The sequence below is a fragment of the Pelmatolapia mariae genome, linkage group LG7, assembly GCF_036321145.2.
Source record: "Pelmatolapia mariae isolate MD_Pm_ZW linkage group LG7, Pm_UMD_F_2, whole genome shotgun sequence".
NCBI classification, from domain to species: Eukaryota; Metazoa; Chordata; class Actinopteri; order Cichliformes; family Cichlidae; genus Pelmatolapia; species Pelmatolapia mariae.
Window position 1 is genome coordinate 58,013,434 of NC_086233.1, and position 25,891 is coordinate 58,039,324.

General features: G+C 37.7%; 1 protein-coding gene across 3 annotated transcripts in view; it reads right to left on the reverse strand.

Annotated features, from left to right (window-relative positions):
* lrrc4ca (leucine rich repeat containing 4C, genome duplicate a) overlaps positions 1–25,891 on the reverse strand; it is a 142,394-nt gene that overhangs the window by 16,714 nt on the left and 99,789 nt on the right. The window lies entirely within an intron of this gene.

Below are 25,891 nucleotides of genomic sequence, written 5' to 3' on the forward strand. Positions count from 1 at the left end.
GGGGACAGTCAAAGCCATAAAACCTCACAAACACACTGCAAAACGCATATACACACAGCACACACACAAACACTCAGAGCCTGAACACACAAACACGGACACACAGAGGACAGACCCTGTTGAATAAATTATGGGGGACAAAAGCAAATGGAGATAAAGCTCTCCATCCTGCATGCCATCCATTAGTATAGTGCAGGAACCCTGAGTCTAAATAAGTGTATGTTTGATCAACTGGGTTGTTACTACAGGGGGCAATCATAACAGCCATCCCTGATTAAAGATTTCTCATTTACACAAAATTGCCAGTAAGTATGGTCTCTGTATTACGGTTACATTGAATCCAAAGACATACCAGTTAATAGCCACAAAACACTGCAAACATAGAGATGTCTTTCTCATATTTAATGCAAAGTTAAACTGAAAAGACTAGAGCATAATAGAATGCACATCAATGAGTTATATACAGTTTAATACAATTGAATACATTTAATAATTATAACAGCAATAATAATAATAATTCCCCCCACTAGCCCCAGAGCTTTTTGACAATTGGCAATTGGCACAGATTTGGTGCTCTTTGGTGAGTAGGTCTATTTATAGCAGATGTAGTTGACTCAAAATAAACTTATCGAAGGAGGGGAGAGGTCACTTTGCACAACAGTGGAGCTCATGGAAGAAAAAAGGAACCTGAATAGTTTAGCACTCATGAACTTGTCATGAATCTTGACGATATGTAGGAATATAAATAGAATATAATTTACCATCAGTCCTTAATAAAAGTATACCTCAATCCAAGTCTATAGCTGTAAATAACACATACGTGTTTAAAATTGGTAAGCAATGACAAGATCCCTTACTGGAATAAGTAAGTTTATCAATAGCTATTGTAACACAATTAGTTGAGGGAGAAGTATTCAGCGCTATCTGTCTTAAACTTTGCTAAATATGACAAATTATGCTGACAAAGTAGATGATAGCGACAATGGATACGGACTATGTGCTATAATCATTATCACTGTTGTTATTATCAACAACATCAATATTGTAACCACCCTTCCACCCCCCACCTTCTATCCTCCACAGAGAGCACAGAAAACGCCTTCTGGCTTTCCTCTTCCTCTGACAAAGATCTACATTATTACATTTTTAAAAAGCATGTTTCGAGCCTGTGTTTTAAAAGACGTATGTGTTTTTTTCTAATTAAGAAAAAAGTCTGGTCTGTCAGAGACAGCTGCTACTTTGATGGTGTTTGGACGTTTGTAAGATAAGAAAGTATGATGTGTTTCTTCAGTCAGTATACTATATTTTGTAATTTAACTACAAGGTAAGAAATAGCAACCCATGGACGAAGTAGAATAATAGAATAAATGTCAAGCCTTGAAAATGTATCCCCAATGTTATCAAAATTATACATTACAATTATACATCGTTATGCAGTGTGTTATTTTTTTTTTTTTAAAAGATGGTCTGAACAGGTAAGGATAGTGATAGTTTGCAAATAAAAAATAGCTAATAAAAAAAATAAGATAAAAGTGTAGTACAATACAGACAAGCAGCACTAAGGTGTTGTAGTTAAATTAAAAGGAACAACACTTATTTGTACCAGATTAAACCCATACTCAGCCTTAAAAAAAGAAAAACAAGCCATGTAGCCTAACAAAGTCTTACTTCACTGTTTTCTGTCCAGGATCTCAGCATATTTTGACCAGCAGGTCACACTACATTACCCACTAGAAACGACCAGAAAGGCATGTCAGGATGATTCAACTGGCTACACATCCACTCGTTCAATTAAGGTCTTTGGTGGGGCTGGCCCGTGTGGTTTGCAGTGTGGTAAATGCAGCTCCCAAAGGAGCAGTAAGTGCTGAAATCAGCTCAGCTGAGCCTTCCATTTGTCATTATCTAATGGTAAATCCATGTGTGTCTAGTAGAAGGCTCTCACCAAATCAGTAAGTGACACTAAGAGAAAAAAAGGTAAAAAGAAACACACTGTATACACAATAAACACCTTTGTTAAAAATTAAATGTCTATAGACATGTTAGAGCAAATGTGTGCATACTGTTCCTCTTTTATATCTTATTTTACTACTAAAAGCAGTATGATTATATCAAGAGCCTTAAAAGATCCATGAAATCTCTCAAGTTTGCTTTGATGTGTTGTACAAGCACACATGGATTCCAAGCTATATTTTCTACTAAAAACAACAGAATGAGGAAGATGATGGTGACGAGATAAAACAAATTAACAGACTTAAAAGTAGGCATTTAGATAGAATACAATTATCTGGAACAAAGAAAGCCATTTCATAATTCTCTCAATTACATGATCTGGGACTTAATTAAATTAGAATGTGACCAAATCTATGTTATTAATTAATACATGCCTCAGCTATGTGCACAGTTTGTTGGTAGACAATACAAGGGCTTACAGGCTTTTCTGGCAAATTCAGATTTTTTTTTCTCCATGTGTGTGTGTCAGTGTGTGTGTGCGTGCCTGTGTATGTTTGCGTGCCTGTATGTGCTAGTACAGTTGATCATCACTCCTACTGACAACCAGACTTGCTTGAAATATGGTGTGTGATGGTATGATGCCATAATGCCAGATCTTCTTATCTGCAATTCAGAAACTGGTGCAGGATGAGGTCTGTCTATTGTAACAGAATAGTTTCACATGTAGCTTGTTAGAGTGACGCATGGCTATTTTCAAGTCCAATAGAATTGGAAGCCCTGTAGCCTCCTGAGACCCAGTAATTCATTTTTGTGCACTGTAGTACACATTTAGTTTTTGCTTGTACCTCTTATACTCTACATGCCACTCTTCGAAGTCCTGATGTTTCTTAGAGAGGACAACAGTACCTTTAAATTGATATCACATGTGTGGAGGTGTGGCCTTGCCAACTATCTTTTTCCCACCTTTTCAAAATGGCTGGCATGCCCATAAGCATATTTTATGGAAGACAGAAAGGTAAGCATGATATTTACATTTAAAAGGTTTTTTAAAATCAGATTTTGATTAATTTTCAAAAATAAACATCTAGTAAGTAATTTGAGGGCTTTTTTTTATAACTAAGCTTATTCAGTTTCACAGAGGAAATGACTAATTTATTAATGTGTACTCTAGTGCACGTCAGGACGTTGTACTTATATTTATTTCACTTTTTCCTAGTAGACAACTCTTTGACAGAGTTAGAGAGATTTCCTAACAGAATCATTGAGGGAAATTCAGACATAGATCTTTCAGAAGATGAGAGTCATGTGAGCCAGATAGGAGAGGGTGAGAACCCAGGTGGAGCGACACAAAGATTACCAAGATGCAGTGGCAGATGTAATGGAGAAAGACACAGGGCCACCTGAAATCTGTCATCGTATCTGGTCCAAAACCAACATGTAGGAGAATCTGGAAGTTTTGACTTTGAGTTTAAAAAAATGTGGGTAACATGCAGAAATTTTTTCCAGTAAAGTAAAACAACAAGAGTCGCAATTATAGCTGAATCCATGACACATCATCGTTTCTACAAGATCACGTCTTTGCTGAAAGTGGTCGATGATCTCAATGTGCGAAAAGAACTCACAGTATATGGAGTTCAAGCTCCTCTTGGCTGAGAAACTGATAAACAAGGGACAAACATGTGAACAAGACCTGAATAATACCAGTAATGAAGAGTTCTCTCCAGAAATCAAGAAAAAAGGAAGCCCGAACCAGATGAGAGTGTAAGAAAATATGGTTCACTCCACTTGCCTGAAATGGTTAACAGGCCAATGCCTTTCAGGTGTAGAATGGTTGAGTGCAACAGTAAAACATATGTGAGATGTGGGAAGTTCCAAATGTTCCTTTGTGTCTCCAAAAAAAAATCACAGTACTTCCTCAGATATCATAAATGAATTGACTTTTGTGAAATAGAAAGCCCAGTGCAATCACTTGTTCCTAAACCAATGGCTTACAGCTAGGGAAGTGTCAGTGACTTCTAAGTTGACCCATGATCTACTTTTTTTATGATCTTGTTATATAAATAAGTTTTAATATCCTGCTTACAAAGAATTCAGTGGAGCATTTAATTTTCTTAAATAGTTTCACATTCGTGATCAATGAACTCCCCTTGTGCACTGAAGTGCACATGTTGTAAAATTTAAATAAAATTAGTTAAAAACAAAATTGTTTTTGTAATGTGTTTTTTTACCAACCCAACACTTGATTTATATGAAAAAAATCAAAATCAAAATACTTTTTTTTTTCCTGGGTCTCAGGAGGGTAGGGCTGAAGGCTAAGAGAAAAATGGGATACATCACAGACTACAGCATGTAGCTCTGTCCTCAACATATTATCCCTACAAAAGATTCACTGTAAAAGCATTATAATTTGCTGTTTAAAAGAAACACTTTTACAGACCTTGGTTAGCACAACAGTTTGAAATGCTGCTGAACCGAGGATGCCGCACAGGAAGTCGTTGCAGAGTGGAATTAGTGCAATCAGGGGAGATATGGAATTAATATGTCTGATTAAGTGCCTGACTGAATTAGCATTTGGAGTCCAAAGAGATTTCAAACATGAGGGGAGGGATGAGATATGTTCTGAGAAGAAGAAAGGCTGACAGATTGCACTATAGAGGATAATAGAGTAGCAAAAACAACAAGACGGAGGGAAATGATAGAAGGAACATTTACGACTCTTGGTTTTACTCAGGCCAGTCGTTAAATAATTTTAACAAAAAAAAAGCCAACAACAGAATTTTGCTTTCTCCTGATCTGCTTGCGGAATGGATTCACACTCGTCGCCTTATCTTAGATTTTCACCAATACAGAAAGCAGCTGTCAGTTGTTCATGATGTGAGAGGTAATTGGTTTGGCCCCATCAAAAAAGTTAGCGCCTTCAAAGACACTATGATCTGTTTTCATGTAGACCCAGTAATTAGGAATTGAATGACTACATGGAGATGGTTATACTTAGAGAACAAAGACATTAAGAATTAAAAAATGTGACAAGTATTTAGAGACAGGCAAATAAGGACACAATACCAACACTTATAACAAAAAAGGTGATGAAAAAGAGAGGGAAAAAGTAGTACGAGGAGATGAATGGAAGATGAAAGAGGAAACATGACTCGCCCCTCGGAGAGAGAGAGAGAAATAAGTTATCAATATGGTGTTTCTTCCTTAAACGTCTAACTTGAAATTCTGGTGAAAGCTGGAGAAAAAGGCATGAGAACAGAGGAGGCACAGCACAGTAAGCAAAACAGCATATGCAATGCAAATCTATTTGATCTGACACTGAAATTGGATCTGTGCGCGGTCCCTGTTAATTAACAAAAAAAAAAAAAAGAGCAAAAGCAAAAGAGAATAAAAAGAGGACAAGATTACTCTTAAAAGAACAGAGTGAAGCGATCAAGGTAAAAGGCGCAGCCAAAGAATAAAATGCAAGGTAAGACTGAGAAATGAAAGCCTTCGAGCAGGAGAAAAGGTGAATACAAATTAAGAAGAAAAGGCAAAGTGGTATGTGGATTACTTTGGGCAAATGAGTGTGATATATGAGCAAAGAGGGTGAGAGACACATGGGGAAAGAGAAGAGTGGAGAACAGTAGAATTTTTATTATTCATTTCATTTCGTGGTGTGATGGCTATTGAGAGAAGTTTGCCTTCATGACTTTGCGCCAGAAAGGCTTTCTAGAAGAAAGCTTTCAATTCTTTTATATTCCATTCAGTTTTCTCTTACAGTTTGAATAGGTTTAGTCAACAAAACTCTGGTTAGGTGTAGGGAAGAATAATATCCACCCATTGTCTTAAACTGCTTGTCCAGCTAAGGGTAAAGGTATGCTGGAGCCCGTCCCAGCTGTCATAGGGGGAAAGTTTATTGGACATCTAACACATAGAGACAACCGTTCGTGCTCACATTAACACCTGGGCAATTTAGCATCACCAATCAGCCTAGCATGCATGTCTGTGGGAAGAAGCCAGAGTACCCAGAGAGAACATGCAAACTCCACACAAAAGGGCCCAGCAGGTTAATGGATATGTTGGTTTCAGTATATTTCCAGTCAGTGGGTTTAAACCAGGAATTCTCTTGCTGTGACAGCGTAACCACTGCTCTCTGAGCACCGTGCCAGAAAAGAGTCAATGTTAAAATCCAAATTTTCAGCAACATAAATCACATCTTAGTGAGCCTACTTGGCAGAAAACCCCGAAAGCAAACTTTACTCATGGCACGTGTGATGGACGTAATGGTAATTCACTGCATGTGAAATGTGCACCGTACATGTGTCCTTTTCGAGAACTAAACTTGAGCAGTTGTTGAAGTGAATAACATGCTCCATGGCAAACTGACAAGTTGGAGTAATTTCCTCCATCTGTTCGTTCTCAGATGATACTCCAGAAATAAAAAAGTGGACTTCAATTGGTGTCTCATTTGGTAGAAAAACAGACTTATTGGTACAGTCTAATTAAGCTATTTTATGATAGAATGATCCTGCTTGCTCTATCATTTTCGCAACACTGAAGATATGAAACTCTGAGTTTTAAATTTCCAAAGGCACCGACTTGTCTAATATAATCTTATTTATATGATCAAGGTCCCTAGAGTATGAGTTCTGTTCTTGGGTCTCTTTTATTGACTGATCTGACTATGATTTCCTGATTAAATAAGACATAAGCTGTTTAGCTGGTGTTTTCTGCTGCAGTGAGACAATCATTTCTACCTCCACACAGGAAATATTAATTTCAAATAAGCAGACTCCATCAGCAATACTTTAGCATATTTTTTACTGACCTTGTAGCTTTTATGCATATTTCTCCTAACAAGAAACCATAATCTGTGAGGCATATTGCACTGTATTTTATTAAATATATTGTTGTTTCCAGGGAGACAAGTCCATTTAATTTAACCACCCCAATGATATTTTCTATTATGTTACTCTCAGAACAACCTTAACATTAAGCTACTGTTTTCATCATCAAGTACTTTAAAGCTGCATGGTGTTGTGGACTTCTCTAGAGAAATGTGAAGGCTTTAGTATGTGTCCATGTGCAGAATTTTGCATTTCCCTTGACTTTTCAGCCATGTAAGAAAGATCCCAGATTCCGGTCCACAGGTTAGTATAACAATCTGTAAATGCATGCATGTCTGTTTCCACATACTAAGACAATTTTTCACCCACCTGTCTGAAAATCCACATGGACACATTTTCACACAAAAGACATGATATTAGACTACAGCTATAACCCATGCAACAGAGTGAGGATGCAGAAGTAGCTACCCTTCCCCGGTGGGCTCAGTGCTAGGCATGCTAAGCGGATTTACAGTACAATATCTACACCAAGCAGAGCATTCATTACAGGTATCAAGAGTTGAAGTTGATAATAGAGTTAAGAAAGGAAATGCTGACATAGTATCAAAGAAAGGATGTAATATGAGTGCCAGATTATGATGTTGAACATTTTCATGGTAGACGGAGGCGGTGAAAGAGGAATAAGAGAAGAAGTGAGGATCTATATATGAGAATATGACTTAATTTCCTGAAGCCAAGTAAAGTGAGTGCATGAATCACCAGAATATGATATTATGTTGTAAATGTATGTATTTACTGGCCAAAAATCATAACAACACTACAAGGGAACACATGGAGAATGTACAACTTCTGCATGCAGCAACTAGTAGCATACAAATAAAACATGATGTGCAGATAAAACAATAAAATTAAACAATATGTAAACATGAAATACTCAGATCATGAGTGAATGACAATAGCAGGACAGTAGACAGTAACAATATGTTTTATGTATAACAGGCCTTGGATGTCTTTCTTAATGACTCGATTAGTCTTGCAGCACTTACCAGAAAAATCTTCCATCGGACTTGTCTTTAGCTTTATTGCTCGGTAGCAACAACTGTTATCCTCTGCTAATATTGGCAATATAAGTGTCCATACAATATGTAAATGAAATTTAGCACGAAATATTATTTACAAAATTAGCATCATACTATGTAAGTAAATGGTAATGAAAAGAAACACCTGGAGAAAAATGTTATAACCAATTAAGTTATAATTGGTTATGTTACTGACATGCTGCTAATTACTTATATTACAGGTCAGTAACATAACGTAATATAAAAAGAATATCTCTGAAAAGCAGTTTTGCAGAAATATAGATGGGAAGAAGTTCAGCAGTCTGCAAAAAAACAAAATAAAAAATCTGTGTCTACATATTGTGGAACAGTTTCAGAGTAATGTTCCCTAACATTGTCAAGAGAGTCAGAAAATTTGGAGAAAATTCAAAAATTATGATCAAAATGTAGGTTTAAGACACTTGCAAATCATTGCATTCTATTTGTATTAACAATTTTACATAGTGCCACAGCATTTTCAGAATTAGAGTTGCACCTTAACACATGCCATGAAACTGAATTGTAGAGTTTTATTATGCATGTAATACTTGAGAGAGTGCTTAAGTGGCAAGAAATGAAGGCAAAAATTAAGTGTGGTCACTTTGTTAGTAATACAAGTTAGTTTTGGGTGATGAACAAACTTATAAGTGAGATTATTTAACATCTGGTGCATTATTGCATTGGTTTGTATGGGGAACTGTTTCTGTCCACAAAGAATCGACATGGTACGAACAGCATGTTAGGTCTCCAGAAGAGGTTTTCCAAAACAGCTGGAGTGCGTTGTGATTCCTCCATCTTTTGGAAGTGCACAAAGCCAACACAAAAATCATTGTAGTTACTGTATTTGCATACACAACATACAATCATAATGTAACATAATTCCTAAACTAAGACTAAGACTAAAAAATAAAAATAACTATGGCTTCTTACTGTGTGTCCACAGATTGGGTGAATTGGTACATCACGCCATGTCTATGTATGTGTTTTGATGTCTTATTTTAAATATTTTATCAAAAATTTCCATACCTATGCTGTGGTCATGTAAAACTATTCTAGACTGAAATCACTGACATGCATGTCTGGTAGTGTGTGTGAAAAAAAAAAGACTGAGTTAAAGAGGGGTGACAGGGCGATAACTATATGGAAAGTGAACACAGTTCTTGGGAACCCTCTCTCTCTCAGCAGAGAGGGAGGCCGTCTGAGGTTATTTATTTTTCATCTGGAGATGGAAACTGAAGAGCAGAGGGGAGACCCCCAGTGGAATTACTGACTGGAGATATACCCTCCCAGGGCTACAATCTCTCTCTTCTCCCTCTTTCTCCCACTCCTGCTCACTTTCCATCTCCCACCTTTCTGATCTTCACCAGAGAGCTGCCACTGTCTCTCTGGGAGAAGGGGGAAGAGAAGAAGAAAAAGGGAAACTGCTCATTCTCGATGCCATCTTTTCCTGCCTCACAGTCAAACTCTATTCATCCCACACGCCTGTGGTCTGCAGAGCTTTGCTTGGCTTTGCTTTGCTCTAGAAGCACCAAGAAAGCTGAGCTGAGTTGTTCTTAAGGCTCCTCCCAGGTTTGTCTCCCTCTACGTGGGAAGCATAGCTTCTTATCCCAGCCCTCCTCATTAACAGCATTCCCATCACACACCACAGTCATTAAAAGAGCCACTTGTCCTCCTCCATCCCCCTTGATATTCTCCTTTCATCGTTCAATTTCTGTTTGGATGAACTAGTAGTGTGAATGGCTGACACCTTTACTCCACCAGGACCGGAGTGAATTATTGGGAGGCAGAGAACTGCGGTTACATAAGCATCATAAAGCTACCTCTCCATGACCCGTTCCAGACATTCTGGTGTTACCATGGGAGGCAATGAATAGATGCTTTTTTGTTCCCAATTTCTCTTAATGAACAAAGGTGTCAAATGCGATCTCATATTCAGGTCATTTGGGAGGTTCTCCATAGCTGCAAGAAGTCAGGATGCTAAAAATACAAGTGCAGCAGAAAGTATGCAAGGCAGCTTATACTTTGAGACTGATTTGAGACAATCCCTTCCCCTTTCTATCATCCAGGGAAGGTTTCAGCCTTTATACAGTGCAAGTTTTGAGCAACTACATAATTAAGTTGACATTGTTGCTACAGCAAAGTGCTCCTCAGCAGTGACGCTCCCCTGTAGGAATTCTCACCTGGCGCTGGTGTGTGACCCCAGGAGTTTGCTATTTCCGTGTGATGCTTTTCTCTCTGTCATGGCACAACACAATCCCCATCTACTGTCAGATTTCATAAGCTGGATAAAAACATGATGAGGAATGACGAACCATCAAATGCTTCTACATTTCTATGGAGAGAGAGACGACGGGTGTGAGGGACGGGGGAGATGAATGAGGGACCTGCTACAAGAGTGGGGCTTGTATAGAAAGAGAGACTGTTCATTATTCCTCAAATAGAAACAAGCCCAGTCTCTGCTAATCTCCCTCACGACTGTAACAAGAAAATGGACTCTGCTTTCACTGCCTCTCAAAGCCACAAGCTAACAATGGGTGTAGAAGAAATCAAATTTGCACCCCCAACCACCCACCCCCACCTGTTAACCTTCTTATTTTCTTATTTCTTTCCTCGTCTAGCCTTCCCTATGACTTCCTCCCTCTCCTGTAACTCTCCCCTGCACTCCATCCTCTGCCTAGTTAACTTCATTGGTCGAGGAGGAAGAATGCTGAGAAGGCAAGACTAAGAAGAAACGAGCATCAATTAGACTCTAAAGTGCACTTTATTTTTTGTCCCCGTATGCCAAATTAAATTACACTATAAATAAAAAAAGCGCAATGGAAAAGCAATGAACTTTAATTATCGAAGCAGAACCTCAGCATGGGTCATTGCTCACTACACTCCACATCACTGTGTGCTCCTACACTACACACGTTCTGGCTTAGAGCCACTGTTTGGATCTTCTCAGGGATGTAAATTCTGCAAAATGAGTCTTATTTTATAATCAAACCTACTTGGTCACATATCACTGCCAGTCCATCATATACTGTCTTTCATACACCTGTTCATTAATTCAAAAATATAACTAGCTATTAACATGACAACAACTCATTTAGGTGTGTAGACAAGGTCAAGAAAACCTGCTAAAGTCTAAACCCTTTATTAAAACAGGGAATAAAGATGATTTAAGTGACTTTGAGTGCCAGCGGGCTGAGTATTTCAGAAATTGCTGATCTGCTGGAACTTTCTAATACAACTATCTCTAGGGTTTACAGAAAATGGGCCAAAAAAGCTAAAATATCCAGTAATCAGCAGTCCTCTGGGTAAAAATACCTTGTTAATTCCAAAGGTCAGAGGAGAATAGCCAAACTGCTTTGAGCTGATAGGAAGCACTCTCAAATAACCACTCTTTGCTTCTACAGTAAGCAGGAGAGCATCTTTGCATGCCTTGCATACAACACATCAAACCTTGAAGCAGATAGACTACAGTGTCCAAAGATCGGGTGCCACTCCTGTCAGCTGCAAAAAGAAACTGAGGCTACAATTTACACTGGCTCACCAAAATTGGAAAACAAAGTTTCGGACTGATCAGTTTCAATATCAGCTCTGACATTATGATGGGAGGGTCTGACAACATAAAAATAACATTAAAAACATGCATCCAACTTGCCTTGTATCAGTGGTTCAGAATGGTGGTGTAATGGTGTGAGGGATATTTTCTTGGCATTCTTTTGGGTAAGAACCAGCTGAGCATTGTTTAAACACCAAAACCACATCAGAATTGTTGCTGACCTTAGCCATCCAAGCTCAAACTATCTAACATACAACATACGAATGAGTTCACTGTACACCAATGGCTTCCACAGTCACCAGAACTCATTTAATGTAATCTACCAAGAGTTCAAAAGAGTTCTTTAGGCAAAAGCAGGTGCAACCCGGTACTAGCAAGGTGTGACCAATGAAGTGCCCCGATGATATTCTATGTCCATGTTGCTCCAGACAACCTTTAATTGTTCACACTATTCATGAAAGAAGTCATATGTAATTAACAGGTAATATTATAATAATAATATAAATAATATTAAAATCTTACACTGAATGTTACACTGAAAACCCCATGGCATTATTTTTTTAAATAATCTTCTACTTATATTATATACATGACTTAATTTTCTTACCTACTGTATCAAGACATGAGATCACTTTGATAATTCATTCAGGAACACTGGGAATACAGAGGGAAACAAATTAAACATAACTAAGATGGTACTTTCCACAACGTGGCTTGGATGGATGGGGTAATGTGTGTCTGTGGGGGAGCAAGACACAGAGAGTGGAGAGAAAGTGCGAGACAGCAGCTGTGATTCCCCTCTATTTCAGTTTTGGGAGGGCTGCCAGGTCAGATGGCACTGCACAGCAAGACCTGTGTACAATGCTGCTCCCATTTGCCAATGTTTTATCTTTATCTTTTTAAGTGAGCATTGTTGATTGTGTACCATCAACATATGAAGACCTCGATGGAAAGTCAGCTTTTCATTTATATTTAAGCGGATTCTTTGCTGTGGTAAAATATCAGATGACTTAAAGATACAGGAATAATCTAATTTAATAATCTAAAAATGGCAGCTTGTAAAATCATCAGAAAAAAGAAAACAAACGTTCACCAGACATATTCGGATTTTTTAAAAATGTATTTAATTAAGTATAATTCATTTCAAAATGGCTGCTAAATAACACAGGCTTGTGCACCAAATATCAAGGTAATGATGTGGGATTTTAGATTATTAATCTAGATACTACATTATTAAAGTCATTTGGCTTCATCACTATGGAGCCCTTGAGGATATCAAGGACATCAACAAAATAGGAGCAAGAGAATTAAGGTAAGAGTAAGATGAGAGGATAAAATAGCCCATCAGTGTTACACGTCAACAGATAAGATAGCAAAAAAAAAAAGAAAAAAAGAAAAAAAAAGAAATGTTCATATTGTTCTTACTTTACATGGAGTTTTTTATTTTTAAATTTTAATTATTATTTTTTTCCATTTAAGCACCAAACTGCAAGATTATTAATTTAGACTGCTAACACCACTGCTGATATTAACATTTAGTTTTAGTACAAATGGATCACTAAGAGGAGCCATTTTATTCCAGTTATTTTTTCAGTAAGGACCAAAATGCCTGAGACAGTAAGGGTTATTTTCATATTATTCTGATTTTTTAATGAATAGATATAATATGACTTGAAAGGTAAAATAAAGCTGTCTATTCAAATCTGAAAAACCATTAAAATGATGATATTGTCATGGCCCGAGGACTGTGTGCTGTCCCTGATATTTGACATTTAAAGTTGATGTGTATCTGAGTTGGTTTTGATTCATATGTTTTGCAGGTTAAATTGAAAAGGAGACTACAACGGGAACCATCCTGTTGTAGTCTCCTTTTGTTCTAGCAATACTCGGACTCAGTTTTTTTGTACAATATAATAACTATTTGGAGATGGTTTACTATTCTATGCCTAGTTTTGAGCTCTTGGTCTTTTTTTTTTTTAGCTTCAGCATCTATTTTGAGTTTGTTATTTTCTATATATAGGAGTATTTCCCTATCTATTCCATTCCGTTTCTTCTTTCTGTGCTTATGCCGTCTTCCTCCGTCTTCCTCCACTGTCTCAGTTGTCATGTCTGTTAAAAGTCTTGTTTTTGTGTTTAGTATGCGTTTTTCGATAAATCCTTTGAGTGCATCCAGCCTCCCGACAGTTCGTGATATTGTCATAACTTTAAATCTATTCATTTTTGTTGCTGGACATGAATTTACAATTTTTTTTACTATGTTCCTCAACACAAACTTTGTATATTACGTCCCTGAACACAACTCTTCATTTGGCTATTACACATTATTTATTAAAAATATATGACAAAAAAAGGTGACAAAAACTACTTGATTACACCATTTCTTTTAAAACTATGCTTTTTTACAACTGGTTGACAAACTTTCCTCTTTCCAGTATTTTAGGGACTTCTCTGAAGAAAAGGATTTCAGAAGGAAGTGTTGAATTTTCAGCACAAAAGTTGTCTTCTTTGATGATGTTGCCGCCAGGCTTAATGGTGCTTCATTCACATTTGTCCATAATTATGCCAAAATAAGGCACTTCTATTTGGCAAAACAATGATAAGCCAAATGATTGCCCTTATATTCTTCAAAAAAATAATAATAATTGAATACATATGAATGGACCTCTTTGTAATCATCAACATTTTGATTAATAATTGTAATTTAATTAGGTTATTTTTCTAGTAAGTAAAGTTGAACACAAATATTCTATAATATTGTTTCCTACTGGAAATGTGCAGAGAGAGAGAGAGAGAGAGAGAGAGAGAGAGAGAGAGAGAGAGAGAGAGAGACTATACTTTAAAGATTATACTTAAAATTAGTGTTTTTGATGAAGCTCATAGTTACGGTTAGATCAGGTGAACCCTGAACCATCCCTCAGTATGTAGGTTTAAGTTGCTAGGGAACGTCTACACTAAGATGATACACTAAGCCTCTCACCTTTTTTCACTCCTTGCTGCATATCATTTAATTTTGTCTTCTCTCTCCAGAGCCTGGATCTGCTGGAGGTTTCTTCCTGTCAAAAGGGATTTTATTCTTCCCACCATCACCTAATGCTTGCTCATAGGGGATTGTCTCCCTGCTGGGATTTTCTCTCTAATATTTTTGTAGAATATTACAGTATAAAATGCCTTGGGGGAACTGTTGTGCTTTTGCTTTATATAAATAAACTTGAATTGAACTTGAATTTGTATGTTGCGTATTTACTGAGATGTATTTTAACTAAAATTGATGCTGTTGTGTCTGGCAGCTGTGTATAGCTAGGTGTAATCGTGTGTCAGGGAGTGAGTGGCTGTTCCAATATCTTTCATTTTTGTTTACGCAGTTTGTTCTTGCAGGTTTTGTAATAGCTGATATTTTTTCTTTCATAAATATTCCACCCATTGTCTGTCAGAGGAGGTATGCCATTCTGATTTACTAAACTACTGTCTGAGCTATAACCCAAATGGCTAGGTCATGCTTGATTTGAGAATGTAGCAACAAAATAAATGTAATCTACTAGTAGTAGTGGCTGTAAGGTACACAAAAGGTGGGTCTTCAGTTGAGATTAGGATGCTAAAGGCTAATTTTCCTGAGGTTAAAAGTTGTGTTCAAAGCCTCTGTCTTTTAATGTTCATTTTGTCTTTTGGGAACCGTTTGATCATTTATTTCTTGTTGTGATATGGTAACCATTTGCAAGATGCATCAACAGAGTATTTATTAATTACAGGAATAAGTCAAACATTGTGCTAAACAGGATGACTACCTGTAGTATTTTTATTTGATTGATAAATGACTCAAGCTCATTTGTAAAAATAAATAAATCAATAAAACTAAGATTTTCTTTATTAAAATTAAAATAATACAAAAAATTAAATAAGATTAATAAATAAAAGCACTGTGCTAATTCAGAAATATTTTTATTACAGATTTGCTAACATAGGTAGGTCTAGCTATAAACCACTTCCTCACAAAAGGAAGTTTTATTTTTGATGAATTTAAACTTTTTCAGTTTCTAAAATAACAGACTGGCACATTTGTCTATCAAAAGTTAAATAATCTGGCTTTGAAGTAATATTATCAACCACTGCTTTACAGTATTAACCAGATTTTGATTGGCTCTTACAAACTAATTGTAATAGCCAGTACTTAAGAACTAGAGCTATATAATACAAACTGAAAACCATTTTTTGTCAAAGAATGTATGACACAATTTTGAGTTCGTCAGATACAGTTCAACCACCAACCACTCCTAGGCACTTAATTACACATGAAGCTCAACGTCCTGAAAGAAACAGTTGAAGTAAAACTAGAAATCAGTCAAATGACACAGCCACCTCCTTACACATTCTCACTCACATACATTGCTCATGATTCCTTGAATTAGGCCCGCTACACAATTGAACTGTGGTGAATCATTATGCGTTAGTGATGTCTGTTCATGGTTTACATAACCAGGATTTAATAATAAAACAAGTGTGTGAATGCTCTCCCACAATACTACTGCTGCTCCCTGTCTAAGAAGCAGTACTTGGGTTTGTAGAGCTATTCTGAGCCAGGCAGAGACCTGTAGAAATACAGAATGAGAGAAAGAGAGAGCATAGAGAGATGAAATGAACCGAAGAAGTACATGGCTCCTGCCACATGCCTTCCTTTTACCCTGCAGAGTCTCAGGCATTTTGGTCACTGAGGTTTTACAGATGTAGAAATCTTTCAAGGGCTTGTGCATTCAATTTGGCATCAAAAAGCATGGATCAAAACAAGAGCGTATACAGTTTGTTTCAGATTTGCAAACAAGACAGGGTGAACCCTTTCAGTAGATACTGAAAGTGTATGCTGTACACAAAATTCAGAACCAAACAATTTTTAGCCTGTTTTTCTTTTTAATTTGTTTTTCATATTACATGACTGAAACATATCCTCGTATCACAGCAAGTGGACTTATAGGGAATGAACGTATCAGCAAGTACATTAAACAAAGATTTCATTTTCAAGAATACAGATTTCATTTTCAATTATTGTCAGTTATTAACCCAACTGTCTGACAAGCCATGAATACAAAAGAGGAACAAATTAATGGAGAACCTGAATGCTTGACCCTCACAGTGAGGGGCTCCGGTGATTCTTGTTGACAGCTGGGGGTATTTTACTGGCCCGTTCACAGGATCACAGAAAATCACCGATCGCTCTGAACAATCACTTTGTTCTGAGCGATCACGTTCATCTAGCGATAAAACATTTCTGTGATGGGAGTGTTTTCTTCCAGGATGAGAATGCTCACATCCAAGGGGTTATAAAGCTCACTAAGTGGTTTGATGAAAATGATGTCAATCATATTCCGGGGTTTTTGCTGTGGGAGCTGTTATTGGCTGAAGTGTTACTTTCATCCATCATCTTCAATATACCAAATCAGGGAATATCTTTTTAAAGGGTGATGTTCCATCTTCCAATAAAGTTATGGAAGCTTGAGGAATGAATGTTGAGATACAAGATATAAGGTACAAAATTCAAGGCACTCTGGGAGCACACACCTTACTAAGGGACTTAATGTCAATTTCTCTTAACTTATCACCTGTGTGTATGTTAACAATGAACATAATATTGTTAATTGACAACACATTTTCCCCTACAGAATATTTCCATCCCCAGTTTTTCTGCCGTTTGCTACTACAGGATTAATTTTGGTTATGCTGCTGCTAAGAATCATGAACATCAAAAGCTTCTAGATGTGATGTGTATATTTACATTAAACCAAACTCACAGTCTGTCTATAATCCCCAAAAGTGCTTTTGTTTCCTAAACCTTAGAATGACAAATGGCCATCTGGATAAGAATCTCAGTGGATCTCTGGTTCAAGGTTTTTACAGTGGAATTAATTAAACCCAGTTCCTTCCCAAAATTACTCCAACAAACATCTTACTATGACAATAATGCTTGGGAGGGCAATTTAGCAATGCATGAACTAAAGAAGTGACAGAAATCATTGCACACAGACAGCGTACACACCTATATACCCATAAAGTAGACAGTGTTTAGAAGTGAAGCCTGTAAGAGCAGATGCTTACACACACACAGGCTCACTCTCTATGTTAAAAAGCAAAAATTATTAATTGAAAATCTCAGCTGTGTATTTTTATATTTTATATAACTTCTGACAAACTTGGCATCCCTAGGCCTTCGTTCCTGACAAATTACTGGCGGACAAATTACAGAGCTTCAGCTGGAAATGAACAAAAGCCCAACTGAGGGACACGCTCAGCTGGCAGACATTTAACTTTAGCTGGAGAACCCCCGAGTGTGTGTATGTTTGTGTGTCTGTGTGTGTGTGTGTGTTTATGTATGTGTGTGTGCGTAAAGAAGAGAGAGAGACTTCATGTTAGCAGTCACATCACATCACAGTTTGCAACCACATTGATTAAGAGAGTTACCATGCAGACTAATTTGGACATGGAGCAGACTAAACGGTTACTGGCAACCTCTGATTTTATGTGAGGACATTAGAACACTTTAATTATCTCACATCACCATAATTTTTTTTCCCTTTCTGTGCAGCTTTTATTTTCACTTTTTTAAATTGCAGTCATATGTCTAGGCATTAGTGAATAATGGATTATGAGCACATGTAATTCTTTAACCTCCTAGGACCTGGCGTCCACATATGTGGACATCACCAAAATACTTAATTTTTCTCTACAAGGACCTGATATCCACTTACGAGGACATTATACTGCCACTGTTCTATCAAAATTTGAAACAAATGTCCTCATATGTAGATCTCATTTTTCTCCAAAAAACAAAAATTAGGTAAAAAAAAAAAATCTGGGAATTCTTTGTTTTTACATTCTTTAGGTCCCAATCAACCCAAATAGCAAAGAAAAATTAAAAATGCATGCTATGAAAGAGTTTGGGTCTTAGGAGGTTAAATAAAGAAACAGCTATTGTGTGTATGTGTGTACATAGATCTAGTTATAGCCGTGGAATTGCTTGTCGGCATGTTTTGTACCACTGCATGCATGTGGAGCTTTTATTTGTTTCACTTTATTTGAGGATGTGGCCCTTTGGGACACTCAAAGCAAATTCTGTGTAAACTGTGAACTGCTGAGGGATTACAAGAGCCAAAGCCATCCATCAGAGCTGGACGTATCCTCCATATGCAAGCAAATGAATCAGAGCACGTGCCCTCCCACCGGATCCATGAGCAGAATAGGGTGCAAGGGTGTTAGGTGAGGTGAAGAAATGCCCTATAATAAGATGGAGATTAGAAAACCCTCTTGTGATGCTAGAGTAAAAGTTCAGGCAAATATAAGAATAAATGACAAATAAGGTCAATTAAATTGGCTCTGTGACAAAGCAAAGACAGCATTAAAACCCATCACGTCTTTTGAAGTGTATAGTGCTAAGCACAGTGTGGCTGTAAGATATCTAGTTATCCCTTAAAGGATCTGTAATCACTGGAAGTAGTTGCACAAGACCCCACTCCACACAGCTGTGTATCACTTTTTGCAGCACTGTGGTACTGTCGTCCTCTAGGAATGATTAACCCAGAAGAGCTTAATATAGAAGGAGAGGAAGAAATAGATGGGATAGAAGGATGAGAGGGAAAGAGTGAGAGAGTGAGCAGGGCAAAGAGGACATTACTGAATTCCTTGGAGACTCTACTCTTTACCTCTGCACATCATACCATGTTCACCACCGTTTAGCAATCTGTCTGCTAATTAATCATGCACTGTAATCAGTCAGGTAGGTAGTGAAAAATAGTCTGTGTTCATATGTATTAGGAAACAGGTACACAGAATAAAAGATACAGACTGAATGCCATTTGTTGTTTCAGTAATCTCATCTATAATAGCAATGTTAATGCAATCAGGCTTTGGCATTTACTTAGGTTCAAGTTGCAAAAATACAGTGCAGACTTCACTTTTTGCTTGGCACCTATGAGTTGTCTTTTGATGATGTACCGTGAGCTTATTAGACTTAAAGAACTCAGGCCAGTGAACAATGGCCAAGTAAATCTTTGATTCTGGAGATATATCATCTACTAGATGGGATTGGGTGCACTATTCATTATGCTGATAGTGATCTCCAGAGTGGTGGTATCACAGTCACTGGAGATGGATTGACTGCATTGCCATCAGGGCAAGAAATCATGTCTGCAGCTATTTAGACTAATTTTGACATGGTGGCAAAAGCAGCAGGGGTGGGCCGGGTTAGCATCCGACTCAGAACACCAGCCAAGCCTGCTAGCTCCCATACAGCCATCAGTGCTAATCTCCTGCTAAGTGCTAACAATAGCACTGATGTGCTTGCTTTATGGAGGAACAGTGCACCCCACAAGTCTGCCTTGTTTGCACGATGCCCCAGCAGCCAACCATCTTTAACTTTCCCATTACCAAGGGAACAGTAGAGCTGAAATCAGCTGGGGTATTGTTGCTCTCCTGGAATAGCTGTGTGATTGAAGTCACACAGGTTACTGGATCTGCCATCACAGGCACCGGGAAATGAGGAAAATGTGGATAAACAGTTCTCTAAACCAGCTCCTTTGCATAAAGCACAATGAGATTAGTGAAAGAGAAAATGTGGAGCAGGATAGCGACGATAAGAGGGGAAGATATAACACTTAGTGTTTAGGGTATTTAGACTGGCAATAGAAGAAGAGAGTTTGGAAGAGTTCAACAAGAGTGGAAATGAATAGATTTAAGCCCTTAGACGAAATGAAAGAAGCACATTCCAAAATAATAAATCTATAAAGTTAAAAAAAAAACATACTGGGACATTTTGAATTGAATTATACCGATCATACATCGCATGGCTGTTTGTCAAGTATATGAAGTCAAAAGCATAGATTCCTTTTAAACTTTTTGATGTTTTCACTGAGAGACAGACATATACCTGCTGTCTCATTGGTTGCTCACTTCATATTTCAGTAGAAGATTGTCATGTTCACATTCTTGTTCATACAGTGAGACAATGCTCAGCTATCTGCCTGAGAAGCCTCACTACAGGGTAATAGAAATACTGCCTAAAGCGTACTTTAATTGACAATTCACTATAAGTAACCTGGTTTTCTAAAAGAGGGTGACTGGTTTAAATAGACCTTGAGTGACTTTCTTTGTCCTCACACATCAGTCTGGGATCCTCCTGTAAATCCAAGCTACTACTACTGCATAACATAACAATGCCTTCGTAGGATTAGGCCTCGCAAACCTTGCAGAATTATTTCCATTTTATATGAAATACAGTGTGCTGTTACTTATAGCAGCAACTCGGTTGAATACTAACTATATACTATAACCTAATAATGTGTTTCCCTGATATTTATATCAGCAGTTTAATGTCTTTCTGGGACACCTCTTTATTTACCTTCTCTAATTTGGACAATTACTGTATATTTATGCTAACCAGGATATGCCCCTCTCAAACACTCAGTAATCTTTCATATGTAAGCATATGTGGTCCACCACATTTCATAAAGACTTTAATCCTGTAACAGCTCTGGGCATTGAGTTTGAAACATGGTAAATTACTGTGGACCTTAGCTGCACTGAAAAGGCAAGAGCTTCACCATGGTATATCAAAGTGCAGTTCTCCATTTTAACACACTCTCTGAAGCGTTCTTTCTTTCTTTTTTCCATCTGTATTTCCTTTTCCCATATCTTTAGGGTTTTCATAGACATAATATCAACTAATGTGTGAGATGTATGGCCTTATGTATATTTCTTTTAGAAATTGCAATTAAACTGTCATTTTAATGCAAATTTACTGCATAATCCAGAAGCTGAAGCATCATTATTTCTGTGACTTCCTTGATTGGGTAGAGAAGGAGATAAGGTTTGCCTGATCTTGCTAAATTGAATGACAACCAAAGACACAGCTAGAGAAAGAGGGACAGCAATGTCAAACACAACACCAAGTTAGGCAGGCATCTGGTGAGTGGAATTAACTTGCTGTCTGAGTTCACAAGCAGGTCTGACACACCAAAAGCTACAGCAACCACACTCAGCACACATGACATGTGGAGTGAACAGCAGTCTTCTTGGCCAGTTACCCATTTTCAAGGTGAGGCATTAAACTAAATGTGTGATATATTTTATGGTCAAATAAAATAGATAATTATTTGCCCTGTGGACATTTTATCCAGACATTATGCCAAAGTACAATATACTGACCAATTTGTATTAAAGTATGCATTCAATCACTACTGATTGGGTTCTACGTAAACATATTTTCCTATATCCAGTCAAGCAGTTTTAGTGCCTAAAGCCAAATTTACCAATTAAAAAAAAGCAACAACATTTTTTTTTAATTAAATTATTTGTGTGAGTGCAGGTTGAACATTCCCATAATAATGGACCTCATATACTGTAATGTACCATTAGATATACGTGTTCAACCTTTGTAACTTCATGGGTTAGATTTATAATATAAATATGGAATTACATATTTTCCACAATTACACTAAAACTTTTATGGAGTGTTCTTACCCGTGAACTTGTCATTTCAAGTGTAAATTCAAAAGAAAATGTGATAATATTTCCACCGGATCTATAAAATTCAGATCCTCAAAATCTAGTCAAAATTTGTCATCTGAGAAGCAAGGTTGAAATTTCAACAATCAATGAAACTGTTAATATGTGTAGTATTTTTTTGTTTTTGTTTTTTAGGTTAAGGTTATTATAAACCTTTACCACTTGGTACCAGGTTTTAGCCCCATCATCCAGATGGTGAAGGGATCCATCGAGCCAAAGAAGGAGTCCCACTGGGTTTGGTTAGCTTGTGGGACTCTGTAGGCAGCTGATAAGTACTAGCAGGTAGCTCTGGGAGTAGGTGAGGCAAAAACTCAAATGTGGGAGGGGTTTGATGGAACAAGACTTTCAGTCAGCCTCAAAGTGATTCTGGCAAACTATCAGGTGATTCCGGAAAGGAAAGTGGTGCTCGACACACCTGGTTTACAGTGTGGGTGGGGTGCTTCTGACTTCACTGAGGATATGTTCATGGAGTGGAATCATTACTTCAAGGCTCTCTGCAATCACACTGACGCATGGAGCAGGCATCCAACCAGAATTTCTAGGTGGAGCTAAGTGGCAGGAAGCTTCCACCTTGGTGGCCTCAGAATCTTGTCTCTGTTTTTTGGAGAGATGACATGGTTGTTTTGGCAGGATTAAAAATTAGTCTCTCCAAGTCTGAGCCCAGACCAGGGATGAGTGGCTGTCCCAAGTGGAAGAGTTTAAGTATAGAGGCCTTTATGAGTGAGGGGAGAGGAAAGCATGAGATTGAAACATGGACTGGTATAGCATCTGTATCATTGGGGACTCTTTATCATTCTGCAGTTGTAGTTTGTAGTTGTCGATTTACCCACCTATGGTCACAAGTGAAAGAATAAGACCATGGGTACAAGTGGCTAAAATGAGTTTTCTCTCAGGACACAGTGGAGAGATTATGTGTACCCCGGGTGAGCTGGAGGAAGTGGCTAGCGAGAGTGAGGTCTGGGCTTCCTTGCTTAGGGTGCTGTCCCTGTGATCCAGACCCAGATAAGCAGTAGAAAATGGTCTGATGATGAGGTTTTACCAAACAGTTGTTTCCACTGCTGCACACTACTGCTTGCCATCGATGAACAAGCAAGCAAATGCCCACTTGGAATTAGCAATAATAAATCTACCAGTAAATATACATACTGATATGTGTTTTCAGTCCACAACAGTGACGTTATCAAACTATGTTTCTTTTTGTTATACATTGAATTCATAAGGAGAGACCCAGTGTCCCACTTCATGTTACTGTACCTCTGTAGCACTAAAAATGGTGAAAACAAGACACTTGATATGAAGAAAGAAATTAAAATGTTCCTGACGTACGGTCGCTCGACAACACTGGATAAAAAATGCTTAATTTAATTCTAAAAGTTTATGCAGAACTTTCTTATTGAAGCATTCAAAACAATATAGTCCTTGTTACCATATTCCAGCATTTTTCCGTCAGCTAATTTGGATTAAGGTCCACTTCACAGAGGCTGTAATCACAATGCAGCTGATCCTTTGATGTTGTTACAAATGAGTACAAAAATGGCAGAACAGTGCTATGAAGATTTGTTCTCCTATTTCACTAGTGAGAACACTGTATCTCCCCTAAGTCAGTGAATCTCGTTTTCTTCAGCATGATGAAATCCTCCATTGTCACGTTAAATGAGAGGATCGAGTATCTGAGCTTTTTGGGTTGAAAAAAGACTCCTCCATGCTTTCTCCTGTTTGCCCAGCAATCCATTGAAGACTATTTGCATTTTTGACATTTATGGGTGTTCTTCCAACACTTGCAGTATAATTTATGTGACTTATACAGCTCATTTACAGATTGATAGCTGCCATTCTTAACTGGATATAATGAATACCTCATCACTGCACAAAAGTTACTGTGCTCTGACTTTATGCCAGAGACTCCACAGAGCCACTTTCATTCTTCATTAAAACCTAATTTGTCTTTAGAAGACAGAAGCCTTTGTAACACCCCCTGTTTTTATGCATCACTTTAGTCAGTACAAGGAAACACAATTTGCCATTAAGGTTCATCATTCAAAAATGAACACTGAAATGAAACTAAAGAAAGAATTCCAATTAAGAGAGAGTCACATAGGGCAGGGTGCTGTGAAGTTTGAGGTTGATTGTCCACAGTACAGACAGTGATAAGGAAATAGCAAGACAGCAGTTCATGACTTATACATTCTGCATTTACGGAACTGCTTTGTCCTTCAAAAGACCTTGTCCTGTTATAGCAGTCAACCAGGCATGTCTGCTGTGATCTTATCCAGAGTACAATAGGAAGAGCTTGTTTCTATTCCACTTCCTTACTGAAGGGTTTTAACCTTTTTCGCTGTAAGGGGCACCTAACATTCATATGACCTCTTTTAACTACAAAACTCCACATTCCAATTCAAGCATTGCAAAATGAAATAGCACAGCAGAACTGTGCCTTGGAGCAAAAAAAAAAATGCAATATGATGGCTTGGACATGATAGGGCCTTTATAGAATAAAGAAAGACGTAGAGATGAAGCTAATGAAAACAGAAAGAAACTGACTCGCTTTTATGCTCATGCATGCTTAGTGTTATGCAAATCCAGACCATACCAGTGGGGGTGGGGAAGAGGAATGATTGCATGCCAGTGACCATAGGCGTCCCACCTGTTTCATCAAGCACAGAATATTCTTTTAACCTGTCCACACTGTCCTAAAAACAATAAGTCTCCCGAAGGGCTTTGTCAGCCTCTGCTAGAAAAAGGTTTATTCTGGATTTTGTTTTGAAATGCATGGTTTAGCATAGTCCACCTGATTTCAAGTCTGTTTTTCCATCATCTTTTTCAGTAATGTTGCACAAAGAGACATACTTGTGGCTCAATACTTGTTTGCAAGTCAGGTGGAGATTTGAATCCGCTATCACTTTTTCCTAAAAATAAAGTTGGAAAGGAGGAAACCCAAATCAGTGAAGCAAGGATAGTGCTTTCCAGAAACACAAAAGGATCAAGTGAAGAAGAGCTGTACGCAGTGATCGACCTTTGTTTCCAACACCCACGCTTGCATCAACACAGACATACAAACGCCATCGTTTACACACACAAACAGACACACACTCATAAACCTCTGTACTATGCAGCCCCAGAGAGAAAAGGCAATCCTCACACCTAATGAATATTACAATGAGCTGGATCTGGGTCATTAATATGACACAGTCGTTACACTGGAGCCCAATTAGCAGTCAACATAGAGCCTGGAACGTTCCCCTGTTACTATACATAATCACTATATCACTGCGAGAGACTCGGAGCAGGGAAGGATCAAACCGCAGTCACATACACGGAATATCAGAGACTCTTCTATGGATAGCGCGACTCGATGAGGAGGTCACAGCTGTTTGATAATATTCAAACAAACTAGAAAACTAGAAATATTACACCTGAGTTCCACATGACACAAAATCCTCCATTATAAATAATATCACATATTATGCAACGTCGTATGCTGTAAAATGAGTATCACCATTAAAACTCGATGATGTTTGACAGTAGATTACTTATGATTCAGCCCAGTGTGGGAGTTAGTAGCTTAGAAGTGTAAAGAAAAATCTAAAGTTTAAAGGAAGAAATACATTCCTAAAGCTATTTCACAGAGATCTGAGACAGAATTCCTGAGATCCAACCCACTTTTGTGCAGTTATGCTAACTGGCAATTCAGTAGCAATAAAAATATGACAAACACTTAACAAGAACTTTGTTGTCTTCTGTTATGTGATTCCTAATAGGCTTCCCATCTGCAAGCACTGACACAAAACAGTTGGGTGTATTACTGCTGGGAATTATGTCTTAGTTTCTGTTATGTGGACACAAGTACAATTTTTCAGTCTGAGTGCCCAAAAGGAAAATTACATTCCCTAATATTTCCAGATTTCGCTGTAGCAATGTGATTTATC